General features: G+C 37.7%; 1 long non-coding RNA gene across 1 annotated transcript in view; it reads left to right on the top strand.

Annotated features, from left to right (window-relative positions):
• LOC134624201 (uncharacterized) overlaps window positions 1-18,511 on the top strand; it is a 31,280-nt gene extending 12,769 nt beyond the window's left edge. Inside the window, exon 6 of the long non-coding RNA XR_010093466.1 lies at window positions 18,496-18,511. This is a non-coding gene — a long non-coding RNA (uncharacterized LOC134624201). The remainder of the gene's footprint in view (window positions 1-18,495) is intronic.
• Window positions 18,512-22,550: the final 4,039 nt, after the last annotated feature.

Consider the following 22,550-nt stretch of genomic DNA (forward strand, 5'->3'; position numbering starts at 1 on the left):
AAATCTAGTAACCACGATGCGAATGTTTGATAAGCGTGTTGAGGCATTGTTCAGAGATTTGCTTTTTTCTCCTGCACAGCCCCTTGGTGAGATCATTGATTACTTTTACAGAGTTGAGTTCCAGCACAGAGGCAGTCCACATATACACATGTTGCTGTGGATTCAAGAAAAGGTAGAAGTAGATGTGGATGATGACCAAACTGTCTGTGACTTTGTGGACAGATATATCTCAGCTCAACTCCCTGATCCAGAAAAACAGCCTGAACTGCACAAAAAAGTCACTGAACTGCAAAAGCACAGCAAAAACCACACAAAGACATGCTTTAAGAGTGTGAACTCTGGTTGTAGATTTGGGTTTCCAAAGCCACCAGCCACAAGAACAATGATTGTGAGAAAGGATGAGGATTCAGACACTGAAGCTGCAAAAGCCAAACTCAGACCTTTGTTGAACCTGCTGAAGGAACCTGAAGCTGCTTCCCTCACCATAGAGCAGATTCTGTCACGATGCAACTTGACAATGAATGAGTATGAGCAATGCCTCCAAGACATAAACAAGAAAACAGCTCTGATTCTGAAACGTGACCCAAAGGACTGTTGGATCAACAATTACAACCCAGACCTGCTTGAAGCCTGGAACTCTAATTTAGATGTCTCATTAATTTTGAATGCCTATTCATGTATAGAATACCTCTGTAAATATATAACAAAGAAAGAATCTGGCCTCTCTGAATACCTGAAGACAGTTATTGACAACTCTGCAAAGAACACGGTCAATGAATGTGATGAAATGAGAGCTGTGATGCAGGCTTATTCAAAAAAGAGAGAGATCAGTGCACAGGAGTGTGTGACTCGAGTCTGTGGCCTAAAAATGAAAAAATGTTCCCGCAGTGTTGTATTTGTACCGACAGATGATAACCCAGTAAAAATGAGTCGCCCGATGAGCTACCTGGAAACCACAACACACGACAGCTGTAATATTTGGATGACAAGTTTGAGTGATAAATACAAATGCAGACCTGAGACACCAGAATATGAGGAAATGTCACTGGCTGATTTTGCTGCCTTGTGCAGGTTGGTGAGTGGTCCAAATGAAGGAAAAGATGTGCTTCCTCTTCTAAACCAGCTTGGATTTGTACAAAGGCGAAAGAATGATAAACCAGCTATAATCAGGTATTACCACTGTTCAGAGGAAAAAGATCCTGAGCAATATTATGGACGACTGTTAAGACTTTACCTTCCACACAGATCAGAGCAGGAACTGAAACCACAAGGGTTCCAAACCTATCAGTCCTTCTACAACTCAGGTTTTGTACGATTTCCATGTTCAGACCACAGTGAGACTGTGAAAAGGGTTGTGAAGAGAAATAAAGACAAGTATGAGAAGAACTCTGAGGATATTGAGAGTGCACTGGAAGAGTTTGAAGAAAATAGAGACGTTGTGATTGATGAATGGTGTAATCTGGCTCCTGAATCTGAAGTTGTGAGGTTGCAATGTGATGAGAATCTTCCTGAGAGACATTCTGATGATGAGAACGAACAGGAGAATGTTCCCGACTACAGTCGTCAGTCTGATGCTGTAACAGAGATCAGAGCCGTCAGAGAACAATCTGCAGTCGATCCAGCTGTGGTACGTGTAATGTATCAGAATCTGAACCAGAAGCAGGCCTGCGTGTTCTATGCCATTAGAGACTGGTGTATTCAGCGAGTTTGCGGTTTGAACCCAGATCCATTTTTCTTGTATGTCAACGGTGGTGCAGGAACTGGAAAGTCACATCTGATTAAGTGTATTCACTCTGAAGCATCAAAGATCCTGAGCAGACTGCCTGCTAATGCAGAAGAAGCTGACATATCAAATCCAACTGTTTTACTGACTTCATTTACCGGTACAGCAGCTTTTTCTATCAGTGGCTCTACGTTACATTCTCTACTGAAACTACCCAGGAGTCTGAAACCACCCATTCAAGGACTTGGTAATCAACTGGATGAAGTCAGATCTGAGCTTATAAATGCTGAAATTATTGTTATTGATGAGATTTCAATGGTTTCAAAACCCCTTTTTGCCTATGTGGATGCAAGACTGAGACAAATCAAAGGAACTCAGACCTTTTGGGGGAATGTCAGTTTTAGCTGTTGGAGATTTTTACCAGCTGCCACCAGTGCGACAGTCTAAGCCTCTCTGTGTTTACGATCCAGAACAGATTGACCTATGGCAGGAACATTTTCAGATGGTCACTCTAACCGAGATCATGCGTCAGAAAGATGATGTGGCCTTTGCAGAGATGCTGAACAGGATTAGAGTCAAAGAAAAGACAGATGAGCTTTCTCAGTGCGACAGAGATTTGTTGTCACAGGCTGTGACTGCACCAGAAGAATGTCCAACTGAGGTCTTACACATCTATGCCACCAACAAGAATGTGGAATCCCACAACACAGATACCCTGAAGAAGCTTCATTCAAACATTATAATCATCCATGCAGATGATTTCCAGAAGGATAAATGTACAGGCAGAATGGCACGAAGAGACAAACCATTTACAGGTGGGAGAAATGATTTACCTGACACCCTGAATGTTGCTAAAGGAGCTCGAGTCATGCTTACCAGAAACTTGGACACACTAAACGGTTTAGTCAATGGTGCTTTTGGTATACTGGTAAAGGTGGTGAGATCTGAAAATGATGGACACATAATTAAACTGGGGCTCAGAATGGACAACCGGCAGCCTATGAGAAACAACCGCAGTGCTAATGCAGCATCTGATGATCTGGTTTACATTGAGAGAGCAGAGGAGAGTCTGAAGTTTAAAGGAGCGATACGCAGACAGTTTCCTGTAAAGCTAGCATTCGCCTGCACAATTCACAAAACTCAGGGTCTTACAACACAGACAGCTGTAGTTTCAATGAAGAACATTTTTGAACCAGGTATGGCTTATGTTGCTCTCAGCAGGGTGACGTCTCTCAGTGGACTCTATTTGCAGGACTTGGATGAGAAAAAGATTTACGCCAATCCTGAGGTAACTGCAGCGCTCCAAACCATGAGACAAGCCAGTGTTGAGGAAATGATGCCTCTTCTTCAGCTCAGAGAAACAGCCAGCAGACCTGACACTCTTACACTGATTCATCACAATACGGAGGGTTTGCCATCTCACATCAGTGACATCAAGAGTCATCATGAAATGTGTTTAGCAGATGTTTTGTGTCTCACTGAGTCTCACCTCCAAGGCTCCTTTGTTGCAGACAGTCTTCATTTGGACGGCTACACCATGTTCAAACGCAACAGACATGTGTCCTACACAAACTTTCCTCACATGGCCAGCAGAAGTGGTGGTGGAGTTGTTGTGTATTTGAGGAATCATTTTCAGGTTCAGGTAAAACAGTATCTGCATAATGTCACTGATCTTGAGTTTTTAGTGTTGAAGGTTCAGTCTCCATTCCCTGCGCTCATTGCTGTTGTGTACAGACCTCCAGACTACAGTTTGACACCATTCATGCAAAACCTGGTAAGTCTTTTAGATTCACTTGAAATAATGGACTGTCACCCAATAAGTGTGTGTGGAGATTTTAATGAGAACCAGTTACAGAGTGGAAGAAAACAGATTCTGGAGCAGTTTCAGTCGAGAGGGTATTCACAGCTGATCACTTCTGCCACTACAGACAAGAACACCTTGCTTGACCTCATTTTTGTTTCTCAGCCACAGCAAAGTCTTCATTCAGGTGTCTTGAGGACATATTACAGTTACCACAACCCTGTGTTTTGTGTCCTGTCCTTGAGCCAATCATGAAGTCGTCTGGTGAGTTTTGAAACAATTACAGATCATGTTTGTTACAGAGTTTACTGATTGTAGAACATGAAAAAGATTTTTCATTGAAAAAAGGGTCTTCACTACTCTGTCAGAAGACCCTTTCTTATTGCAATGTTATTAATCATTTCAACAAATCATTGCTGAACTTCATGCAGAGCAGGGAACATCTGCTATCATGCACCTCTGATCTGAAATGTGCTGCAACATTTGATAAACCAACATCATTTTTTTTATTCTCATGTTTTAAATGACTAAATCTTTTTACTGTGACGCATGTAGCTCAACAAACGAGATCTTCCCCTCCAAGGGCTTTAAAATATGAAATAGTAAATAAATAAATCCTAGATAAATGCAGGTATTTATTATGGGTCACATGAATAAATACAGACAATTATATTTTCTTGATTATAGTAGATTTTGTAGAATCAAAAGTTTTTGTGATGAATGAGTTTTTGCTTATCATGTTTTACAGGTAAAAATGTCAAAGGTTTTAAACTATCTTTAGGCTACCAGAGATGTCTATAGTGATACATTATGTAGAGAAAAACATTTGTACAGCTTACAGAATATATATAAAAACTGATTTAGAAGTAAATGGATAGTTTTCTGAAAGTTCCCGACTACAGTTTAACACCACCCACCCAGCTCAGCCCCCAAGTGTCTATGTAATGCTTGTATGGTGTGTGAGTTTGACTTGGCCTTTATCCGGGTGGGTTTGGGTGGATAAAGGCCAAGTCAGAATTCTCTGAGCAGCTGGAAAAAGCTGCTAATAAACAAAGACATCAGAAAGTGTGGGCTTTAGGTGTAGCCCACGCTTTCTGATGCACTAATTAGACCTAGTAACCAACACCCCATACCAGTATTACATAGACACTTGGGGGCTGAGCTGGGTGGGTGGTGTTATAAGCACTTGTTTTGTTAGATGTATTTTTTCAGACAGGACACAGTCTCCTTTGTGGCAAAACCTTCAAACTTCACCATCCTCAGCTGAAACAACAACATCTTAATCCCATCTTCATGAACTGCTGAGCCAAACCTGATCCATCAGTGCTGGACTGCACAGATAACTACATGCCACAAGGAGACTGCTGTGTTATGAACTGCCATACCAGTGTGTCTTCAATGGAGAAGATGACACACCCATCACCTGACCTCCTGACTGATCTGGAGACCATCATCATGCTGCCACACTACACACCTCTGAAAACATCAAGGATGACTCATACTGAGGAAACTGTATTTCCTGTCAGAGATGCTCAGTGATCCTCAGAGCAGAGAGAGGTATGATTCTTTATCTTTGATAAAAAAATCTCAGTGTTTTTAATTCAAATAATTAATTAAAATCCTGTGTATTGCATAAAGAATTACACACTCAAATGATTATACTTGTTACACTTTTTGAGTTTTAATTCACATTATGGATTACAAATTTATGCTTTTTCTACTCTGTCTCTCTGTGCAGTTATTGCTGTCTTCTGAGTTCTTCAGTGTCCCAACTGAGACATTCAAACCTCATTGCAGAGCTCATGTCTTTCCTCACCATCATGTGAGTGTGAGATTGCTCTGGATTCTGGTTATGTGGCCTGCAGCACCTATAAGGTATTTCAATATTGTTCATTTTAACTTATTTTTAGTTTTTAGGCCTTAACACAAATAAAATGTTCCTTTTTCTGTATTTTTTAGAACAAGCTCGTCCAGTGTGCCTGCATTCCAGCTTCACAGAAAAGAACATCAGACACCAGCGGGGGAGGGTAAGAAAGACAGACACTACAACATTGTCATCCCCTATGTAGCCGGTGTATCAGAAAAACTCAGGAGAGTTTTCTCCAAATACGACATCCCAGTGTACTTCAGACCCAGTAACACACTCTGACAGAAACTGGTTGACCCGAAAGACAAAACTCCTAAACACAAACTTAACAATGTGGTGTACGCTACACAGTGCAGTGAGGAATGCCCAGACCTCTACATCGGAGAGACCAAACAGCCACTTCACAAGCGCATGGCACAACATAGAAGAGCCACCTCCACGGGACAAGACTCAGCAGTTCATCTGCATCTTAAGGATAAAGGTCACTCTTTCGAGGATGCCAAAGTTCACATTTTGGACAGAGAGGACAGATGGTTTGAAAGAGGAGTGAAAGAAGCCATTTACGTCCACTGTGAGCGACCATCTTTGAACAGAGGCGGTGGTTTACGACACCAACTGTCTGCCATCTACAATCCAGTTTTGAGATCCCTTCCCAGACGCTTTAACGCCCACTCACATCCTGGGCCATCTGACCTCAGGAAATCACATGATACGGTGGGGCCAGGTTTCACAATGAGCTCACCCGAAACCCTGGTTGATTGGGACCCACACCCACTTTCACACCTTGGCTCATGTGATTAGGTAGGGGATCAGGGGGTCCTTTGTCCCTCTTTGGGGGGAAACTCCCACTGGGTTTAAATCTGGGACTCTCCACCATTGACTCTTAGAACTGAAGCAGCTTCTCGGATGAGAGGTGAAACATCTTCAAGGAACTCAAAGAAGTCCAGACACTTTTCTTTCCAAGCTCCTTAGACTTCACTTGTGTTAATTACATTTTATTTGTTGTTGTTTTCTTTTAGATTTATATGCAGAGTGGATGTGGTGGAGCTTTGTTAACCGTGTGGAAAACATCTGTTTGTGATGATATTTACAATGAGGCTTTAAGGTGACATTTTCCATGTAATTTCAATCCTTTTACTATGCAAAAACATGTTTGCAATTAACATATTTTTTCAGTTTTGTCTTTTGGATTTATGGTTAACATTCCTCTGTGACAGCAAATACTAAACTGGTCCAAGTAACCAGCATATCATTGGTCAAAGGCAAAAAGGACCACATGTCACACTAGCAATGAATTTTTGACTGTGTTTGTGTTAGTATAGAGTAGGTCTAACAGTGGTTTTCCACATCTGCTCTAATATATAGAGGTAATGGGTCAGACATATAAAGTCATTTTGAAAAGTTCATAAAGGTCATTTATATGTGTTCCTCTTTATCATTTTATATCAGGTCACACAGCTGACTTGAGTTTTGATCAGAGTAGAACCATAACATTCATGCTAATGGTTCTACTGTTTACAGTTACTTCATGATGGATTTCACCCTGGTCACAGCACTATGTGATAAGCTGTTAGAGGTAAAGTTAACCCAATTAATACCTCATCATAAGTCACTCTCTAACGCAAAGCAGTGATTATTTTTCACTGTAATTTATTCCACAACAATGTTCTTTATTTGATCCTCATTTCTTTAAATATGCACATCGATTGTTCAGCTGTGTGACTCTCCACACCTCAAATATATCACAATGTGGACTTCATTTCATCAAATCATCTTGTGCATTTATTATCTAAATGTTTTTTGTGGGGGTTTTTTTTTTTGTTTGTTTGTTTGGGGGTTTTTTGTTGCCATTTTTACATTTCACCAACTGTGTAAATTCTGCAATTTTACCTTGGTTTTGTTTCACATCAGTTTATCTGCTGGCTGGTATTCCTGTCTTCCTTCTCTCACCCCAACCGGTCGCAGCAGATGGCCGCCCCTCCCTGAGCCTGGTTCTGCTGGAGGTTTCTTCCTGTTAAAAGGGAGTTTTTCCTTCCCACTGTCGCCAAAGTGCTTGCTCATAGGGGGTCATATGATTGTTGGGTTTTTCTCTGTATCTATGAAGCGCCTTAAGGCGACTTTTGTTGTGATTTGGCGCTATATAAATTGAATTGAATTGGTTTTCTTCCTTTTCTAATCTTTCTGGTCATTTTTCACAGTTAAACAAGTAACTTTGAGGTTACTTCATCGTTTTCAGCTGTTATCTGTTTACAGTTTTTTCCTAATAATTACATTTCTGCAAAATTATAGCAGTTCTGGTAAGTTGAAATATTTCTGCCAAGTTATTAATTTTCTACTAAATTATATCATTTCTGCTAAGTTATGTTATACTAAATTATTACATTTGTGCAAAGTTATTACATTTTTGTTAACTTGATGTTGTTCTGCAAAGTTATTAAAATTTCAACAACTTTTTAAACACTGACTTTGATTTCTTCAGCTTCTTCAGCTATTTTCAACTATTTTCAGCAGACAGCTTCAGCTATACAGCATCCACACTGCATTTTCGCAGGAAATGCAAATTTTTCTAGTTCTTTATTATTATTGTGTGGATGCTGGAGGCATCCACACTATTGAGTTCCTGTTTCTCTTTATTGTGTGGATGCTTTATGCATCCACACTATTGAGTTCCTGTTTCTCTTTATTGTGTGGATGCTTTATGCATCCACACTATTGAGTTCCTGTTTCTCTTTATTCTTTATACTTTATTGTGTGGATGCTGGAGGCATCCACACTATTGAGTTCCTGTTTCTCTTTATTCTTTATTATTCTACTTTATTATTATTATTCTAGTTGCCACTTTTGCACTTTTTTTGGCACTTTTCTACTTCCACAATTTTCAGTCGATTTTCACCGTTCAAATTTTAAACTATTCTGCTATTTCTGCTAATGTGTGCTATGTCTTTTGGTATTTTTCACTATTATACTTTTTAAAATATTACGCTTTTTTCCTTTAATTTGTCCCATTGAAATGAATGGGAAACTTCCACAATTCTGCTAAAACTTGCTTGTTTTTGAAACTTAACTACTTCCTCATACTTTCAACTAGAACAACCATTCAAACTTTAAAATGTTCACAAATTTTTCTGCTATTGTTGTATGATTCAGCTTTTTCATATCTGTTACCATTTTCATCTTATCCCTCTTTAAGTTTTGAGTTTCATTTTTGTGATTTTTCACAAAATACATGCGTTGTTATGGTTGCTATGCACTTGGCTTTCAGTGAGCCACTGTAAGTTTTGCAGTCTTCTCTTCATGTCCGAACAACTTCTTGCTACTTGCTCAATTTTCACTCAACTTCCACAAATTATACATCAAAACGTAGGTATTTTTGCTGGCTTTCAGAAAATGTCACTGTCATTGTTGTGGGATTTATAGAATTTTGCCAAATCTCCTCAGACCAACACAAGGTCGGAAAAGTCTCCATACAAAGTCAATGGAGAGTTTGTTCAAAACCACAGCTTGATTTCTGTCATGAGAGGCATATTCGAATCGTCATATCTCCCTAACGAAGCGAAGTTAAAACATGAGGCTTGTCCCAGTATATCTTTAGACACTCCTGACGCTCACAATTCAAGAATTTTTTTCTCAAATATTACCATTTGGCCATGAATTGGGTTTGTTTGAGGGTAGGAAATTTGTCCCTCGCTCAGATTTCTTCAGATTTCAAACTCTGGAAATGAACCACTTTTTTCTCTCGTCATAACTTTTTGTTGGATTTCCACAGAGACCTGAAAATTTCCATGACTGTTCACCAAAGCCTGCTGTCTCTTACGGTGAAAGAATGATATCGATACTCCAAATAGATTTAGAGTTAGAAAGCGTTGTTTGAGGGCAGGTCAAGGCAGTTTTCGCTTCGCCTCTACTCAGTTATGGTGCATTACAAGTCAAATATCTTTAATAATTCATATTTTAATGATAAATCGTGAACACTTTAAGATTCCCCCATCTCTTCTGAACAAAACGGTGTAAGAATGACCGTTCTAGCCCCTACGGTTAGGAAATTATGGCCATTTGTTTGAGGGGAATGCTCACTATGACAAATACACTGCAGAAATCCTGTCTCTCTCTGTGTCTGTGTGTGTAAAAGCCTGCACTTGGTGCACCAGTTTTGGCGGGAAAAAGCACACAGCCTCTCTGATTGGTGAATTCAAATTAAGCAGCTCCCAGGCTGCTTGACTGACCTAGAGTCTTGCTTGTCTCTCCCTGTGTGTGTGTGTGTGTGTGTGTGTGTGTGTGTGTGTGTGTGTGTGTGTGTGTGAGAGAGAGAGAGGGAGAGCCTTTTTATGGGAGCATCTTACTGTATGATTTAAATTCAATATATTTAGACTGGTTGACTGAATTTGGTCCTGTGTGTGTCTCTCTGTGCTTGTGTGTTTCTATATGTGTCCATCTTTGTGATTGTGTGACTGTTATACTTTTTTTTACTGATTTTTTTTTCATTTAACAATTACATTTGAGGGACCCTTAGCATGTTCAGGATTTTTTCAGCTGTCCACTTTGCTTTTCCAATTTTTCTATTTAAGTTATTACTATTGTGCTAAGTCATAACATTTCTGCTGCTTTTCAGTATTTGTGCTAAATACAGCATTTCTGCTAAATCATACTGTTTCTGCCATTTCATAAGATTTTTGCTACATGTAATGTTTCTGCTAAAAAATACAATTTCTCCCAAATATAGTATTTTTGATTAATTATAGTTTTTCTACCAAATCATAGTACAGTTTTACTGCTTTTTATATGGTTTCTAAGACAACCAATCATGTCTGAGGGCTTGCACATTCAAATTTGCATATTGGGGCCCTCGTGGCTTCTTAGATAACCAATCATCTATGTCATATATCTGTGATATTTCATATTTTTATTTTAAATGGTCAACATTTCAAGATTCTCCCATGTCTTCTGAACAAAACGGTCTAAGAACGACCATTTTAGCCCCTACGGTTAGGAATTTATGGCTGTTTGTTTGAGGGGAGTCCTCACTATGAGAAATAGACTGCAAAAATCCTGTCTCTCTCTGTGCTGTAAGAGCCTGCACTTAGTGCACCAGTTTTGGTGGGAAAAATACACAGCCTCTCTGATTGGTGGATTCAAATTAAGAAGCTCACAGCTGTTTGACTGACCTAGAAACATGCTGTTAACAGCCCTGTTCACTTGTTGATGCTGCTGCTGTGTGTGTGTGTGTGTGTGTGTGTGTGTGTGTGTGTGTGTGTGTGTGTGTGTGTGTGTGTGTGTGTGAGAGAGAGAGACAGAGAGAGAGAGAGAGAAAGACACACACACAAAGACCCTTTTTAGGGCAGCATCTCATTGTTGGATAAAAATATAATATATTCAGACTGTTTGACTGGCATAGACCCTGTGTGTGTGTCTCTCTCTGTACATTTGTGTATCCATATTTGATTTTCTGTGTATTTGGTGATTTGTGTATCTATATTAGATTTTGTGTATATCTGTTGGCTGTTCGTATTTGTTTTTTTCTAAATGTATTTTTATTTATTTTTTTTCACAGGTGAACAAAAATTAGTTTTGAGCTTACTTAACCATCTTCCTTTTTGTTCAGCTTGTCATTTTACCTTTCCAATGTTTTCACTTAAGTTATTACTATTCTGCTCAATCATATTATCTGTTCTAAATCATTGTTATTAAGCTATATTGTAGGATTTCTGCTAAATCATAGTATTTCTACAATATTATATTTTCCTTTCTAAATTTAGCATTTCTGCTATAGAATAGCATTTCTGCTATGTTATAATACTTGTGCTAAACTGGAGTATTTTTGCTAAAACATAGTATTTATTTAAAATTACAATATTAATAGTATATTATAGTGTCTCTTGTAAATCACAGCATTTCTGCTATGTTGTACTGTTTTTCTAAATCATAGTATTTCTGTAATGTTTCAGATTGTTTGGCTAAATTTATTCTTTCTGTTATCTTATACTATTTCTCCTAAATTCTTGTATTTTTGAGAAGTTATCGTGTTTCTGGTAAGTTAAAATATTTCTGCTAAGTTCTGCTATGCTATTGTATTTCTGCCGAGTATTATGTTTCCTCTAAGATATTACAGTTCTGCTAAGTTACTACATTTTAGCAAAGTTCATTTGCTTCTGCAAAGTTTTTACAATTTCTGCAACTTTTCAGCTTTTTCAGCTAGTTTCAGCAGACAGCTTTAGCTGTAAAGCATCCACACTGCATTTTCGCAGGAAATGCAAATTTTTCTAGTTATTATTATTATTCTAGTTGCCACTTTTTTGTACTGTTTTTGGCACTTAACTACTTCCACAATTTTCAGCCGATTTTCACCATTCAAATTTTAAACTATTTTGCTATTTCTGCTAATGATCGCTTTGACTTTTGGTATTTTTTGCTATTATACTTTTTAAAATATTAAGGTTTTTATGCTTTTTTTTGTCCCATTGAAATGAATGGAAATCTTCCAAAATTGTGCTAAAACTTACTTGTTTTTGAAACTTAACTACTTCCTCATACTTTCACCTAGAACAACCATTCAAAATTTAAAATGTTCACAAAGTATTGGGCTATTCATGTATGATTCAGCTTTTTCATACCTGTTACCATTTTCATCTTATCCCTCTTTAAGTTTTCAGTTTCATCTTTGTGATTTTTCACAAAATACATGCGTTGTTATGGTTGCTATGCACTTGGCTTTCAGTGAGCCACTGTAAGTTTCGCAGTCTTCTCTTCATGTCCGAACAACTTCTTGCTACTCGCTCAATTTTCACTCAACCCACACAAATTATACATCAAAACGTAGGTATTTTTGCTGGCTTTCAGAAAATGTCACTGTCATTGTTGTGGGATTTATAGAATTTTGGCAAATCTCCTCAGAGCAACGCAAAGTCTCAAAAATCCCCATAGAAAGTCAATGGAGAGTTCGTTCAAAATCACCGCTGGATTTCTGTAATGAGAGGCATATTCGAATCGTCATATCTCCTTAACGAAGCAAAGTTAAGACATGAGGCTTGTCCCAGTATATCTTCAGACACTCCTGACGCTCACAATTCAAGAATTTGTTTCTCACCTATTACCGTTCTGAAATGAGTTAGACTTGTTTGAGGGTAGGAAATTTGTCCTTCGCTCAGATTTCTTCAGATTTCAAACTCTGGAAATAAACCACTTTTTTCTCTCGTCATAACTTTTTGTTGGATTTCCACAGAGACCTGAAAATTTCCATGACTGTTCACCAAAGCCTGCTGTCTCTTACGGTGAAAGAATGATATCGATACTCCAAATAGATTTAGAGTTACAAAGCTTTGTTCGAAGGCAAGTCAGGGCAGTTTTCTCTTCGCCTCTACTCAGTTATGGTGCATTAGAAGTCAAATATCTTTAATAATTCATATTTTAATGATAAATTGTCAACACTTGAAGATTCCCCCATCTCTTCTGAACAAAACGGTGTAAGAATGAGTGTTCTAGCCCCTACGGTTAGGAAATTATGGCCATTTGTTTGAGGGGAGTCCTGACTATGAGAAATAGACTGCAAAAATCCTGTCTCTGTGCTGCGTGTGTGTAAAAAGAGGTGCACCTGTTTTGGCGGGAAAAACTACACAGCCTCTCTGATTGGTGGATTCAAATTTAGCAGCTCCCAGGCTGCTTGACTGACCTAGAAACTTGATTTTCTCTCCCCGTGTGTGTGTGTGTGTGTGTGTATGTGTGTGTGTGTGTGTGTGTGTGTGTGTGTGTGTGTGTGTGACAGAGAGAGAGAGAAAGAGAGGGCGAGAGAGAGTATTTATGGGAGCATCTTATTGTATGATTTAAATTCAATATATTTAGAGTGGTTGACTGAATTTGATCCTGTGTGTCTCTCTGTGCTTGTGTGTTTCCATATGTGTCCATATTTGTAATTGTGGGACTTTTTTCAGCTGTTCATTTTGCTTTTCCAATTTTTCTATTTAAGTTATTACTATTGTGCTAAGTCATAGCATTTCTGCTGCTTTTCAGTATTTGTGCTAAATACAGCATTTGTTCTAAAACATATTTCTACCAAATACAGTATTTCTGATATGGTATTTCTGCCATTTTATAGTTTTTGTGCTAAAACATAGTATTTCAACTAAATGCAGTATTTCTGGGTAATCATAGTATTTCTATATATTTCTGCCAGCTCCCCAGGGAGTTAATCCTCTGTGAGCACTGTAATATTCAAATTTACATATCAGGACCTGCGCGACTTCACAACCAGCCAATCATTTCTGAGGGCTGGGACATTCAAATTTGCATTTTGATGCCTTTTTGGCTCCTAAGCCAACCAATCATCTATGTCATATATCTCTAATAATTCATAATTTTATTTTAAATACACAATACTTAAGGATTCCCCCATCTCTTCCGAACAAAATGGTCCAAGAATGACAGTTGTAGCCCCTATGGTTATGAAATTATGGCTGAAGCGTGTATCTCTCTCTCTCTCTCTCTCTCTCTCTCTCTGTTACTGTGTTGTGTGTGTGTGTGTGTGTGTAAAAGCCACCCCTGCACTAATTACTGATAGTTCAGAACAAGTCTTTGTGTATTAACAGGTTTCCACTCTATGAAACCAATTTCCTTACAAATATGATTTTTACATTAACATGTGGTTTCAGAAAGTGTAACTGTTAAAGCTATAGTTTAGATAGTTTTCTTTAAAACTTTCACTGAAGAGTCTTGTTGGAGACAGCCACAGCTTTACCTCACTGTAGTTGTCCACGCTGTAGCTTTACCGCAATGTGGGTGAACAAGTGGGTGCAAGTCCATTTAGGTCAGAATTTGATATTTGATATACCTTTATTAGTCCCACAAGGAGGAGTTTATATGATTACAACCATTATGATTTAGAAAAAAAACAAAAGTGCAATGAACATTTCAGGGGTCACTGTTAAAAAGTCTCATGGCAGTGGGGTTAAAGGACCTCCTGAACCTCTTGAGTCCTGCAGAGCAGTGAGATGAGCCTCTACAGCTCCTACTGTCCTGAAGACTGTTCTTATTACTGCAGTCAGTTACATAAATCTATCATAATACAGTACATTTTAACATAATGACCTTATGTTTATTTATGTCTTTTAACCATTATTTCAAATTCAAAGAATCCTGTTTGAAACATTTATTAAACTTATAGAATTAAATTTCTACTAGTTGTTTTTGTTGCAAAAAGATCTAGTTTAATAATATTTAAATCTACATATATTTTTCACGTTTTCAATGCCAATTTTGTGTAATGTCGAAGTTTCCCACTACCCATGAATGCCTCTTTTTTTACGTCTACGGCTGACTCCTGAATCTCCGCCCACTCTCTGCTTGATCCCTGCCGGTAAGCGCTGCCTCTCTGTCTCTCTTCTCTGAAATTAAATGTGTATAAACTGTTTGAGTGATTTACCGAGTTGTTGTTAGTGACTTATGAAGCCAGTCGAAGTATAAGTCATGTTAAAGTAACACAATGGCTGCTTTTTTAGTGAAACGTTGTAATTTTAGTATTTAAAAGGAGTGTTTGGTATGCTAGCCCTAGCAACCTAAGCGCTAACGCCTAGCCTAGCTCCTATAGGCCCAGTGTGAAATTAATATGGTTCATTTAATTGTTTAATACAGTTATTGTGTTGTATCTGGTTCATTCGGTGTGTTAATGTTTCTGAGTCTCTTAGGGAAGCTGAAGTTAGTTCTCCTCTTCATAAATCAGTCAGTTAAAACGGCCTCATTCTTTAGGTTGTAAGGTAATGAGCCGCCATTTTAGAACCACTGATTAGCTGCTGAAGCAGCAGGGTCGGCAACTTTAAAGGAGCCAGAGGCCGGGAGAAAAAGATTCATGTGCCTGTGCGGGTTAATTAACAGAAGGGAGAGAGAGAGTGAGGATAAAACATATAATATAAGAATAATAACATTTCTTAACAAGAAGAAGTTTGTTTTTTTTAATTAATCAATTTTAGTTTTTTAGTTAAATTTTAAGAACTGTTTAACAAACACTTGTTTGTGCAGGTGTTTTTTTAAAATAAAACCTACACCTGCAGCTCTGTTTAACTTCTCACTTTGTGAAAAATTAATGAAATCTAAAAAAGGACACCTTCAAATAAATAAAAAGCAACAGTGCATCATTAATATTATTAATATGATACGTAGATATTTAAAACAACAGCATATTAAATGATACTGTGTGCAGGTGATAATATTTTAAGGAAGCAGAATTTGAATGCAGACCAACTCAAATGTTGAAGCCTACAAATATATCATCCAAGCTTTCATTTATGATTGTTCATGCTTTGAAATTGTGATGTCACAATTTGATAAAGTGTGCAGTGCTAGGTGTAGCAAATCATTGCTTATTAAATCTACTGTGTTATCTAATAGCACCAAACTAATAGAGCTATCACATAACTGAGAAACTTGTGTGGCTTATTACAAATGGATGAAACCACATATTACCTTAATGAAGACAGTAATCTTTAATAAGGTGTAGAAAAAACAGGTGAGTTGTTTGTTGCTGTGGTAAATAAAGAAGTGTACTGAATCTTTTGGACTGCACAGAGTGATGTAGTATTGACTCTGATGCTGATCTGAGTTGTCTCATTCTGTAGTTTTGTGCTTTGTCTTTTGTTACACAGAGTGAAAGAGATCTTTGGTTTTGCCTTTGCTGGTAAGTAAACAGTGATTGTAATTGAAGCAGCATGAACCTGGCATTTGGCAAGCACATATGGCAACTTAAATACAGTTGGACTTTTTGTGATATGTTTCCATTTACTGATTATCAAAAACACAGGCTTTGTGACCTGTAGCAGCAAAGCCCCCACACAGGGCCTCTGAGTCTCCCTTAAAATGTCCCTGAAGTTTAATAGCCCATTTATGTATGATTTAAATTTCTTATGGCTTATCAAATCCAAACATAGTCAAATGTCAGGTGTCTTTATACGGTGGTTCATTTTCTCCTTATGTTTGTGGATTTAAGTAGCAGACAAAACATTAAAGTGTTTTAGGAGAGTCAGTATAAGTGGTTGCTCAAACCCTTAAGAGCTGCACAGGTATTGATTTATATTGTCTCTCAAATTCTGCTGATGTATTACATTAAAGTCAGAACACTGTAGAAGTATTTTGCCTCACTCGGTATAAGTAATAGCTTTAACAGTTAAGCAATAATAAAAACGAAGAGAACCAGAGGTGTGAGTAGACATTGTTAGGTACATTACAGCCAGTGTGTCTAAATGGTTTATTACTTATTTAGTGACTATAATGTGTTTTAAAATTAAATAGAAAGGTTGCCAAAAAGGTACTCTGCAAAATTCATAAATATTCCTAGCAACGAGTACAATGAAAGGACTTTGTAGTGTAATATTTTAAGACATTTAATTTTAATTACAAAACATAGTGCACCTCTGCTATTGTAACATGTTAATATTTAAATGTATTTTAAGATTTACATATTCATGTCAGAAATGAGGTTTTCTGTTGCTTCTGATTTATATAATTACTTTGTATCTTACAAGTTTTGGTTTTCACACTTTATTAGCACTAACGTGTGGTAGAAAATGTTGAAGCCACAAAGCTTCTGTGTAGGAAATATGTGGTATATCCTGCACTTGTGCCAACAAATATTGGTGGCTATTCTTTGCATTTCTGTAGTAATGAATGCTTTTATTACACATGCCATTTGAGACGCTGCAGTTCATTTATCTCCTCTTTACACTACAGTAAGCTCATAAAGCCTTAAAGTATTTGAGGATTTTTCTAGTTAATTTATGTCACAGTAAATTGGATTGTGTGTGAAGAGGCTCAACAGTCTGAATCATCAAACAGTGATCTGATGAATTGTTTCCTTTCTCTAGACTGCTGATCTGAACGTCTCAAGTCTGGTAAGTAAAGGTTTGTCTGAAGTGCAGTGCTGGGAAATGTTTCTCATTATAGGAGATTCAGTTTAGTGCTGTGAGTGAGCACAGCTCTTGGCGATCATCAAATCCTAGAAAAGTCTATGTAAACATTTTCAGACTTACAGATCTCTCTTATCATCATACTACATTTTTAATTAGGCCCAAATGTCGGGCATGCTGATTTATTGTAGATTGAGGGGAGTGTGTATTAAACATGCCCCATATAATTTTTCATTTTGCCAAAAGTCATACTGAGTAAATTATTTTTTACTTTTATGTTAACGGCTCCCCAGACATTATGATATACTGTTGTACCAGGTAAGTACACACAGAAATGGGAATTTGAGACTTTTGGGTATTTAGGAACATGTGAAGTGTCATACGTTTGAGTTGAGTGCATGTGAAGTGTTTAAAGCAGGTGGTCTGAAACTATCTGCTCTAACTTCATTGTGTGGGTTTAGCTTGACCATATAATGTTTACAGTAAGTTACTGTAGCACCACATCTTGGTTTACAGACTCTGTTTGTTTTTATTGTGTTAGTAGAATGCAAAAATGTCCTTAGAAATGTTCCTCCACCATATGTTAAACATTTTCATTCAGTTGAATCTAATAATGTACTGTACAACTCTTCAGTGTGTAATGATATACATGTTCTGTATTTTTCGGACTGTAAGGCGCACTAAATTCTAAGGCACATTAAGTCAAACAAAACAGATAAGCCAAACTTTATTCAACTCATTTACAATAACTCTCAACATTGTTCAGTTGTAAGACATAAAATACAGAACAATTCACTCACTTTTCAGGACTTTGTATTGATGAATGTGGACTGATCAGTTTGAACTCTGCTTCATAAGCATGGCTCTCAACAGGTGCCAGGCCCTTATACACACACACACACACACACCATATTATGTTGAAGCACAGTACGAATTACTCTACGAGGGTGCTGACTATGGTAGCCGTGCTCCGACAATACATCAAGCGGCACAGCTTTGTAGCTTACCAAAGACATACAAAAATATTTGACAGAATTTGGATCGCTGTGTACCACAGAAATCCAGTTTGAGGTCAGTAAGCATAACCAGAATCAATACACTAGGCACATTGTATATTTTTGAGAAAATGACAGGATTTTAGGTGTGCCATATACTCTGAAAAATATGGTAAATCCAAGCATATTGGAAATATGACTAATTCCAGTGCTTTTGTGTCTTACAGGTGACCTGCTGCAGAAAACCCTCTCCCTCTATCATTATCAAGCAATTCTGTCTATCCTATCACTCTCCCAACTCTATCTAATTTGACAGCCATTCTATCTTGTATCAATCTATCCCAACTGCTCTATCTAATTTGACAGCCATTCTATCTTGTATCAATCTATCCCAACTGCTCTATCTAATTTGACAGCCATTCTATCTTGTATAAATCTATCCCAAGCACTCTCTCATTTTCAGAAATCCCAGTTTTCAGACATCCCAGTCTTCAGAAATCTAAGTCTTCAGAAATCCCAGTTTTCAGAAATCCCAGTCTTGAAAAATCCAAGTTTTGAGAAATCCAAGTTTTGAGAAATCCAAGTTTTGAGAAATCCAAGTTTTGAGAAATCCAAGTTTTGAGAAATCCAAGTTTTGAGAAATCCAAGTTTTTGGCAATTGAAGTTACCAGAACTTTGTCAATCTATATTCAGAATTCTGAGAGATCTCTGCTCTCACTGCTCCTCCTTTCCTGTCATTAAACTCTCTCTCCATTCATTTTGCTGGAAAATAACAATTAGAAAGTTGAATATACAGTAGCAGAATTGCAGTACAGTAGAACTTATAGTAGAAACTACTTATACAGCCCTACATTTGTAGTTTTAACTTGGCATTACACTTTGAAATAAACACTGATAGTTTGGCTTACAAGTGCAATTTGATAAATTATATAAACTTATATACACCTTTTTTGAGATATATTTGTAGTAAGATAATCTGGTTATTTTGTAATTCAGACTGTTATATTCACATAAATATTAAATTTGATTCAAATACATTTTTCAAGTCTGTTTCATTGGTTATAACATTTGACTACAAGTTTGTACTATTATTATTTAAGGACAAACCCTTTTTTGTCACTCAGTGTAAGTATTCAATCACAGTTATCATCTAGAGGCTGCCCTGAGAACCCAGACTTCCTGTTTCCTGACTGCTGCAGAACATCCAGCTGAAGAATCCCCATCGCCTGTCATCTGATCACCACATCATCCCAGCTCCTTATATTTGCTTTAAATTTTAACTATCAGAAAGATTTACACAAAGTCTACTTAAAATCTAAGAGTTTTATTATAGCCTGTTGGTTGATTATTGAGATTTATTTTGCATATTACATTACAGAAGTATAGACCTATTTGTTATCCAGTCTGGTTAAAAAAAATAGAAGTAATAATATACAGTTTTTGAAAAAGCTACAATAAAACAGACCTAAGTGTTTTCAAAGAACTTTAAATAAGTTAAATATTGAGTTTGTATTTAAGTGAGCCTTTTACATCAATTCTGATAAAGCTCTGATTTAAGAGAAAGTTGAGTCAGTTTTTCAGTGTTTACAGGTTGAGTTTTGTTTACATTTGTGTATAAATACATATAAGGTCCAGTTTGTACTTCAACAAAATGCCAAGAAAAAGTCAAAGGTCGCAGTCCCAGAAGCTTAGATGGCAAAAGCAGAAAGAACAGGTAAATGTTTCTCAGAGCGGTGAGCAGGTAAAGGTGTCTGTTACAAGTATTCCCAGTCCAGAAGTGCAGAACAGTGCTCAGACAGCTGCAGTGTCTTATGCAGATGTGGTAAAGAGAGGTGTTCGCTCAGCATGTGTGCCAGATGCTAAAGTACAGCAGGTAATACAGACTGAACCCCAGGTAACTGTGCAAACGCAGCATGATGGAGAAGCTCCAGGACCATCTCATGTAGAGGTTACAAACAGTGAAAGTCATCCACGAGTGAGTAGCATCTGTGCATCCCGAAGCCAGGCCTCTACTAAGTATGGAAAGTACAGGAATCATCAATGCATGGCTAACAGTTTGGTTTTCCTGTCATTCTTACACGAGGATGAATTCATTACGAGAGCAGATCTAAACCGTGTGTTGGACAAAGGCCATGCCATGTATTCAGATGCCAGAAAGAGGTTTGTGAACAGCGTGTTTCTAGCCTCCGATGAGCTTCCCTCAGTGGTCACCAGCCGCACACACAAGTATCAAGTGGACATGTCTCAGTTTGCTCATTACGGCACATTCGATGGTACAGATCATCTTCTGAGCCTTGAACAAGGACTACAGTGTTTGGCTTCAGCGGTTCGCTACGCTTTGCTAGTCATGGGAGGAAACGTCATTGCAGTTTGCCGGCTGACTTCAGGTGAATACGCATATTTTGACCCTCACCCACGTAAGTCTACAGGAATGCCATTGTCGCTAGCTGTAAGTGGTGGAACTGCAGTTATGCTGAAATTCACATGTCTTAACGACATGATTGACAGGCTCAAACGCTTGTACCGAATGCTTAGCATCGCGCCAACCTGCACTTATGAGCTACAGCCTGTCGAGTTTCACAGTGAAAATGCTGCTGACCAAAGAGATGCTGATGAAAACAGACAAACAGCTACAACTGTTCCAGCACCAGCTTTTAATGAACCTGAATTTGAAACCCCAAAATCCACTGAGCAGACACAGAAAACTGTGACCGACACTTTAGCCACTGAAGTGATGTCATCCAGAGTGGATTATTCAAATGAGCCAGCTGCTGAGCTGAACAATCGTCCTTCTGATTATTTAGAAATAGAAACCTCTGCATCTTCTGTAAGAGACACTCAGGTAACAAAAGAATCTGTTCCTCAGAATGATTTAAACACTGCCTCCTGTTTAACTAAGACAACAGAGGAACTCTCACATAAACTGTTGAAGCATAATAAACAGCAAAGGAGAAAGATTAGGAGACGATTATTGGTCCAAGAAAAACTACCACAGAGAAAGGAAAATGAGAAAAAGAAAGAGAGACAGACGTGCACTTTTGATGAAAGCTTTAAGGCAAAGAAAAAAGATTCTAGTAGAAAGTCTCATGATTCTGATCACAGTAAGAAAAAGAGTGTGTACAAAAATAATCTGTATAAACTCAATGCTACATATAGAGAGAAACAGAGAGAACATTTTAGAAAAATCTATAGAGATAGTGCTAAAATTAGAGAGAGAAAAAGAGAACGTGTGATAAGGATGTATAAAGAAGATTCTTTATTCCGAGAAAAGCAGAAAGAGCGTATAACAAGAACATATAGAGAATCTCCCATTTTCCGAGAAAAGCAGAAGGAACGTATAACAAGAACATATAGAGAATCTCCCATTTTCCGAGAAAAGCAGAAGGAACGTATAACAAGAACATATAGAGAATCTCCCATTTTCCGAGAAAAGCAGAAGGAGCGTATAACAAGAACATATAGAGAATCTCCCATTTTCCGAGAAAAGCAGAAGGAACGTATGAGAAAAACATATAAAGAATCTTATAGACAATCTCCTATGTTCAAAGAACAGCAGAAGGAACGTATAAGAAGAAATTACAGAACTTGTGCTGGATTCAGAGAGAAACATAAAGCTTACATGAGGTCATATGTTTCTAAACTCTATAAAGAAAGTGAAGAATTTAAACAGAAAAAACGATCTTACGTCACTAAACGTTATGGAGAAGAGAGACAATTTCAGCAGAAACACAAGGACAATATGAGAGAACGAATGAAAGTAAAATATTGGAACAGTTTTTCTTTCAGACAGATGCATAATATCAGATGTGCAATGAACATAAAAAGAAAATATCGTCAGATGCATCGGCCAGCTGAAAGTTTACAGTCTCATCCAGATAACAGTTTAATGAATGAGGCCATAGCTCGTTTCAGATCAAACATTAAGTCAGCACCATCTTATGTTTGTACTGTTTGTCTAAAAGCTTCTTTTCCTAATCAGGTGAAAATCTGCAAAAGAAACAATTACTCAAAACACCAAACTGTAGCTCAACAGTGTCTAACTGGTAAATTTGTTCATGTGTGTGATGAAGCATGTCATGATCACTGCAGCTTTCCTGTTGAGAGAAAAAAGGAGTATATCTGTCACACGTGTCACAGTTCCCTCAAAAGTGGATGCATGCCAAGGCTCGCTGCTGTCAATGGTTTAGATCTGCAGGATATTCCAGCTGAACTGTGTGATCTCAACATTCTGGAGAGACATCTGATTGCCAAATGCATACCATTTGCAAAGATTATTCCACTT

This window comes from Pelmatolapia mariae, linkage group LG3_W, assembly GCF_036321145.2.
Source record: "Pelmatolapia mariae isolate MD_Pm_ZW linkage group LG3_W, Pm_UMD_F_2, whole genome shotgun sequence".
Taxonomy (NCBI): domain Eukaryota; kingdom Metazoa; phylum Chordata; class Actinopteri; order Cichliformes; family Cichlidae; genus Pelmatolapia; species Pelmatolapia mariae.